This window comes from Montipora capricornis, chromosome 14 (genome assembly GCF_036669925.1).
Source record: "Montipora capricornis isolate CH-2021 chromosome 14, ASM3666992v2, whole genome shotgun sequence".
Taxonomy (NCBI): Eukaryota; Metazoa; Cnidaria; class Anthozoa; order Scleractinia; family Acroporidae; genus Montipora; species Montipora capricornis.
The window spans coordinates 37,010,786-37,018,285 of NC_090896.1; the positions used below are offsets into that span (position 1 = coordinate 37,010,786).

The 7,500-nt window shown below is 39.7% G+C and overlaps 1 long non-coding RNA gene across 1 annotated transcript; it reads left to right on the forward strand.

Moving 5' to 3' along the window:
- Nucleotides 1-2,669: 2,669 nt before the first annotated feature.
- Nucleotides 2,670-5,349, forward strand: LOC138032720 (uncharacterized). Its single transcript, XR_011128442.1, has 3 exons — nucleotides 2,670-2,782; nucleotides 2,919-3,204; nucleotides 3,959-5,349. It is a non-coding gene; the product is annotated as an uncharacterized lncRNA (long non-coding RNA).
- The last annotated feature ends 2,151 nt before the right edge of the window (nucleotides 5,350-7,500 follow it).

Below are 7,500 nucleotides of genomic sequence, written 5' to 3' on the forward strand. Positions count from 1 at the left end.
TACTTTCAGGTTATTACCAGTGAGGTCACCTACCGAAACTCCTTCGGCAATCTTTTGCTATTCGGCGCTTTAATATAAGTCTTGAATCTTCCCGCTCTTTTGCTTAAATCGACATGTAGCTATTCGGTCATCCTTTGTTCCAAACGTTCGTTGAACTCCGTTTGCTTTAGGAAGGAAGGCCTCTATTTCTGCCATGAATTTTTCATCGATTAATGATGCTAGCGTTGGTCGTAACTCTTTCTCGAACACCGTCTCTGAACTCCCTGATCAGAATCCAGTACATACAGCTTTATGAGTCTAGATATTCAACGGTTCCATGTCAAGCAGCTAGCGAAGTCTATTCTTGCTAGGTTTCTCTGGTCGCCTTGGAATTAGTGGGAATCGTGGACTTGAAATAGGCACAGAACATTCCAAAGACCGACCATTCAACATTAATTCATGACACTGGCGGCGTGTGTGTTTGTGGCGCGCGAACTACTGTAAAACTACTGGGGCTGGTTCCCGACGTTATGGCCTGAATGGTCGTTGCCCTTTCTTTCGGGTTTTGTCGATTCTTACTGCCATTTCACCCGCACAAATGTCAAGGAATCGCCGTATAAAACCTTAGTCGTCCGAAAACGAAAAGAAAGAAGAAAGAGCACATCGCCCGCGCGAATTTCAAACAGTCGATAACCAAATTTTCATCGTCACAAAACCTCGTTTCCAGGGTCTTTGCGGCGGGGGGATTCAAAATGGCGGACAATTGCCCCTTCGAAAAGATCATGGGAACGAGGAAGGCCCAAGCATTTTGGGTGCTTACCATTTAGCCAAAAAATCCGGAAATTTCGGTTTGACGTCAAATGGAAAGGCAATTCCGGAAAATCTTTTCGAAAATTGTGGACAACCTCCAGAGGTAGTCCTCTTTTTCCGTTCGGAACAGAATTCGCGAAATGCTCTTACCATTTGCGAGAATCCTTCCGTTTCCAGGCCACTTCTGAAAAGATCGAGTAAAATATGCGGAATAGAATGCTGTGTAGTAAATGGTAAGCGCCATTCTCAACCGGTTGGTCATTAAATTCGGAAAATCGCTTACCTTTATTTATGCAACGATCATTCCATCCGGATTATTTGGTTAAATGGTAAGCGCCCTTTGTTTACCATTGGTTGGTTTCGTTGTAGGACGTTGCTGCTGATGAAACTCAAAAGCTTCCGAATACCAGTGCAGTTTTCGTTCAATAATATAACGGTTAAGTAAAAATTGAAAGTTTGCCACAGCAGTAAAATGTGCAGCAAATATCATACGCACATTGCCTATGACAACAAAACGAAGATGCTGTAAATCACCATATTTGCTCCCAGGTAAATATGAATATTTATAGCAAGGAAATTTGCAAATTTACTACAAAGTCATATTCCGGCAATTCATTCATTTTTGCTCCCATTGCAAAAGAGAGTAAATAAAATGCAAATGTGCGTAATTTGAAAAATGCAAACTATTGATTTTGCGACATATTTGCTTGCATTTGCGGTTGAGGCCAAACTGCTATCTTTGCGGTGAAGCAAATTCTCGGTTTTCACATGACGTCACGACCGCTATGTTGGTGCCCTAAACAAAGAAAAGGCGGCCATGTTGGTGCCCCGACCAAATCCTCCGGGAATTTAACTCTATTATTATGCAAATGCTTCCTTTTGTTTTCGTTGAAAAACATGGCTGTTGATCACGTGAGTGAAAACCAGCAATTGGAGCAAATCTGTGGAAACATTGAAGATTTGCATAGCACGCAAATGCCAAGCAAATAATTACATTTCCTTAACATTTGCACACAAATTCCTACAAAACAAACATTCAAGTTTGCGCAAGCTTTACCTGTCAAACCAAAGTTAAAGCAAATTTAGAGCCCTAAATTTGCCACATATTTGCTCAATTCGCAAACTCGAGTAAATCCATTTTTTCGTCCAGTGAGGGGAACACATTGACCTCCGATGATATTTATTTTGTAACATTTTTCTTTGTGTCCTACTTGTAGTAAGAACAATACTAATGATATGATGGTAAAGAACGCATGCACATTCGTAAAATGTCTTTGAAAAAATTAAAATCTGTTTGCAATATGAGGTCCCCCCTTCCTACTTTGGTTTCAGTGAGGGAGATATTAAAAAAACGGTTTTAACTTTTGCTTCAGCATGCATTGAACGGATTTTGGACATGCAGATCAGCGTTGGAAGCAAAAACAAAAGTTGTGTGGGGGCTGTTCATATGCATAGGTAGATCGCTCCAGCATTTTAGCCAACACTTTGATTATGAGCAAGTAAGAACAGGAAACCAGACTCTCTCGTCCAGTTACGGCCAGATGTGAACACGCCTGTGTTCTCCAAGTGTTGAACCAACCGTTTAAACAGCTCAACTCCATCCAACATTTTCTATAACAAACGAACTGTTGAATCGATGTGGAATGCGAGTTCAAGTCAGTTAAATTTGATTCCATTACGCTTTCAACATTTGTTAAGCTTTCGGCTACAATGCCACGCCGGGCTGGGGCGCGCCCAAAATTGGCAAGTTTTCTGTCAGCGGTGTTTCAGGTTTCAAATTTCAAAATGGCCGCCCTTTAGTCTGCATAGATTTGCATCGATTTGCATACTTAAAAGCTGAATATCTTATAACATGGACCGCTATGATCTGTGGGACGGAGGAAAGCACATGGTAATTTTGATGTTGATAGGTCGGCCATTTTCCGATTGTCATTCAGTCAAACCGTGGAGAATACTTTGGCATTTTTCGTTGACTGTGTGGTACCGAGCGGAGGTAAGTCCATTTCTTCGTATTTGATAAACTTGAGCCGTTCATTAATTTCCTTCATTTTTTCCGAGGAATTCAAAACGATAGATACCTCATAAAATTATTTGTGTATTGAATTCTAAAATTCTTTCTTGCTTTATAGGTGTCCTGCCTCGAAAAAATGGAACCGCATGCTAGGCTGTACGTGGGATTGAAATCGGCACGCTCGTTAGACCGCAGTAACTACTTTTGATCAGCGAATCAAACAACCATAAACAGCAATGGGTGAAAAGGGAAGGCAAAACAACAGAAGCACAAAAACTAGTGCGAAGTACTGCTTCCCGATTGGCAAATTAGCGACTAGAAGAAAGGAACTACGAGAAGTTTACCTTGACAACTGCCAAAGCCTTCAAGAAGAAAAAAGAAAAGTCGATCGTGTGAGCAAGAGAGTAAGTTTTGCCTTGATAAGCTTAGTAAATATTAAAAATATCACTAACTTAATTTGTTAGACTGGTTGATTATTGTTTGAGTGCCACTAATTTTGATTGCCTTGAATTTAGTTGTTGGCCCTACAACAGGGCTAGTTATATTGATAATCATTTAGTTTGGCCTGTGTTGTCAGATGTAGGCAGCCTTATGAAAATGTGACTAGATCTGCAAAGTATTTGAATCTGACAAATAATCATTGTGGGACCATGTGTACTAAAGGCTTCCGCAGTCAAGTGTCCATCGATACCCTCAATCAATACTCTTGATCGGTACTCGACTGACACGACAATGACGCTTCAGTTGACACTCGACTGACATCTTGGTTGACAGTCAGTGGGGAGTCCACTATACAGGCAATTTTTGATCAATGCACCGTAGACGGTTGACACTCGCCCGACTATCCACCACCTATTGATCAAATATTGACTGTGTGTTGATCAAGTGTCAAATAGAATGTCAACCAAGTATCCATTGGGATGTTGATCAAGGGTATTGATCGAGGGTATCGATCGACACTGGATCATGGGTGCCTTTTAATACACATGATCTGCAATGGGTTACAAAATTGGTGGAGGTAAGAGTTTCCTCAGTTGCTGACCAGAAAAATTATTTTACCATACTCTTGTAAGGATTACTTATTTTCAATTTTTTTTGCCAGATAATGTATTAAATATTCATCAAAAAACAAGTTAATTGCATGATTTTAATTTTCAGATCAAAAGATGCCAATCCAAGGTATCAGAACTTGAATTAGTGAGGGTCCCCTCAAGACAAGCTCTTTCTGAGACGAAAAGGAAGAGACGAATGAAGCTAAGAAGAAAGGCACCTTCACTGATCCAGCCAGGAAACTCAGAGCAGCTTCAAGATAGGTTCGTGAGGCCACGGACTTCACGAAAACGTAAACATGAAACCATTGAGGCATGTTCTGAAATTCATGGTGCCATAGAAAGTGATAAAAGACCTTGCCTTGATGGTATTCAGTAGAGTTGAAACTGATGAAGCAATTTGCCAAGAGCTAGAGGTTCACTGCCAGTTATTCTTTAATACCTGTTCCCTTTTACTGAAATCAGTTAATCCTACAGTTTGGACTGTGGGATATGCAATTCCATTTCACAACAAAGCATTATTTAAAGAATTTGGATTGGGATTAGGCATTAACACAATGCAAGGCCGCGAGGCTAAACATGTAACCCTGTCATCATTTGCACGGCACGCTACCCTCACAACTCGCTGGAGGTTAGTTATGCGCCATGAGTACATTAGCTCTATCTGGCTTAGAAAAACAGACCCATTCCACTTTCGTTATGTCAAGTGCAAGGACAAGTACACACCTAAAGAGGCTCACCTCCCTGGGTTTTGTTACTGTGGTTTTAAAATGGGTGAAAACCAAGCAAAATGTGTTTATTGTTCATCAAGCCTTTATAAGGCTGTTTACAGATCTGCACACAATGCAGAACTTGATAAAGAAATCTGCAACATGCTCAGTGTATTTTTCTAGCGATTTCAGCCTCACGTTCTGCTTTCCAAGCAGATTTGCAGCATGCTTATTGCGAAACTTCTTGTAAAACCTCACTGGACTTTTTATTCTTACATTTGTATTTTTGGGAGCAACATTATGAGACAGAATTGTCAATTCCACTCATTGTTGAACACAACTTATAAATTATTAGTGTTGGAGCTTAATTAATAATAACATATTTCATTGCTTTCTTGGTTTGACAACCGATGTAAACATTATAACATGTCAATTATGAAACTTTTGATCAATATTCTTTCAGAATGTTCATGGATTGTTTCTTATCAATAAACTTTGTTGTAAAGAAAAAGTCTGTCTATGATTAATTTACTCAGGAAAGCAATGTAGCTCTCATCATTTATTGGCAGGGAGGGCTGGGAGCAACATTATGAGACAGAATTGTCAATTTCACTCATTGTTGAACACAACTTATAAATTATTAGTGTTTGAGCTTAACATATTTCATTGCTTTCTTGGTTTGACAACTGATGTAAACATTATAACATGTCAATTATGAAACTTTTGATCAATATTCTTTCAGAATGTTCATGGATTGTTTCTTATCAATAAACTTTGTTGTAAAGAAAAAGTATGTTTATGATTAATTTACTTAGGAAAGCAATGTAGCTCTCATCACTTATTGGCAGGGAGGGCTGGGAGCAACATTATGAGACAGAATTGTCAATTTCACTCATTCCATGTTGAACACAACTTGTAAATTATTAGTGTTGGAGCTTAACATACAATTGTATTTCATTGCTTTCTTGGTTTCAGTAGAGTTGAAACTGATGAAGCAATTTGCCAAGAGCTAGAGGTTCACTGCCAGTTATAAGTTATAAGTCTGTTTATGATTAATTTACTTAGAAAAGCAATGTAGTTCACATCATTTATTGGCAGGGAGGGCTGGTAAATGAAGAAAATCAGGACTGAGAACATTTTTGTGGGCAATAAACATTTCTTAACCCCATTCAATTTAGTAGATAGGCTGATAGTAAAAAAATATTGTGCAAAGTATACCTGACTGACTATTTACCCTCTTAGAAACATAATCACAAAAGTTAAGAATTAGCAGGATGAAAATAAAGGACTTTTTTTTTGTCCTTACAGACCTTAAAAAGAGGCCCTAAATAACTCCAGGCAGTATATTAAAATCAAACATTATACTGATGCCACAGACTAAATCCCTATATAGCAATAATTCACAATATTCAACCACGGTAAAAGGAATGTTGAGGAACACCTACTCTGTTCCAGTGGCCATAACTGAGAGACAAAGTAAGCATTTCTAGGTTCTTAGAGTACTTTATCTTTACTGGCCTGGCTGCATCGATCAACACTCGACTATATCCACCGTCTTGCTCCACTTTTATTAGCACTTCTGTCTTCTCCAGCTGACGTCGAAACTTGTTGCTCCAAGACATTATAAAACTGTTGAAATGATCTTCTTCTGTTATTATTAATTCCTCCACGTGATTAGTACTTCTGGTCACCTGTCCCCAGCCATAGGCAATAACAGTTGTCTTTAAGGTATCAAACAGCTCAAGTGGTAGGCTTCTTTTAAGTGTTATTCCCCAGGGGTTGCGAAGTGACGGAGAACGTTTCAGCATTCTACAGATGCTTTTATTCCACCTGTAAACCTCTCTTGCGAGCATTCTTGAGGGCTGTGCCAGATAAAACTTGTAACGTTGTTGTTCTGGAAACGTGTGGTGTTTAACTACGGCTCTTGAAAGCTTTAAAAGTTCATCGCCAATTTTTGTCGCTAAATTCTTATCTGGTGCATTAGCAATATAAGAAGTAACAGTATCGTGTATATTCACGATGAGTTCCGCCATATTGGATAAGTAAACAACACTTTTGCGAAAACCCGCTGAGCAAAAGTAGTTACTGCGGGCTAACGAGCGTGCCGATTTTAATCCCTCGCCAGCCCGGCGTGGCTGCATGGACGACCTGTTCAAACGCTCCTAATTAACATTTGGCTCAACAAAACGTTGACCGCATGTTAAAGCAAAAGTTAAACCCCTTTAAATGGGCCCTTGGTATGGAGGAATATCTATGACAAAATTCAGTGATCAGTATTTGAAATAAAATCGTCCAAATCACGAATGCATCAATCCAAAACTGAATGGCAACAAGCCGATTCTCAGAAATGGCTATCACGGAAAGAGGCATAACGCAGAGAGGCATTTAACGCAAATAGCCATAACGCAAATAGGCATCACGTAAACAGGAAGAAAATGTTCGATAGCGATTATATGTCCTTTCCCTTGAACAATCGATTGACGTTTTTTTTTTTAAAGCTGAAATTATTTACGGAGTACGCAGCTAGTCTCCATTCTTCAAAGGGCCTTTGCGTTAGTCCTCTTTGCGTTATATCTCTTTACGTTATGGCTATTTGCGTTATGCCTTTTTGCGTTATGCTTTTTTCCGTGATGGCCTTTTGCAGAATCGGCTTGTTGCCATTCAGCTTTGGATTGATGCATTTATGATTTGGACGATTTTATTTCAGATACTGATCATTGAATTTTGTCATAGATATACCTCCACAGGCCCGCAACTAGGATTTTATGTGGGAGGGGTGCTAACGAGGCCAAAGTGGACCAAACTACTAGCCTGCAGTGCAGGTGTTCTTTTGGCGCGGAACGCTAGATAAGTCAGGTTTTCGATGCCGCCATCTTGGATTGTGATTAGATGCTTGACCGGGAGAGGGTTGGTGCAGTGGTGGGCTGGGGGTGGCGCGCTC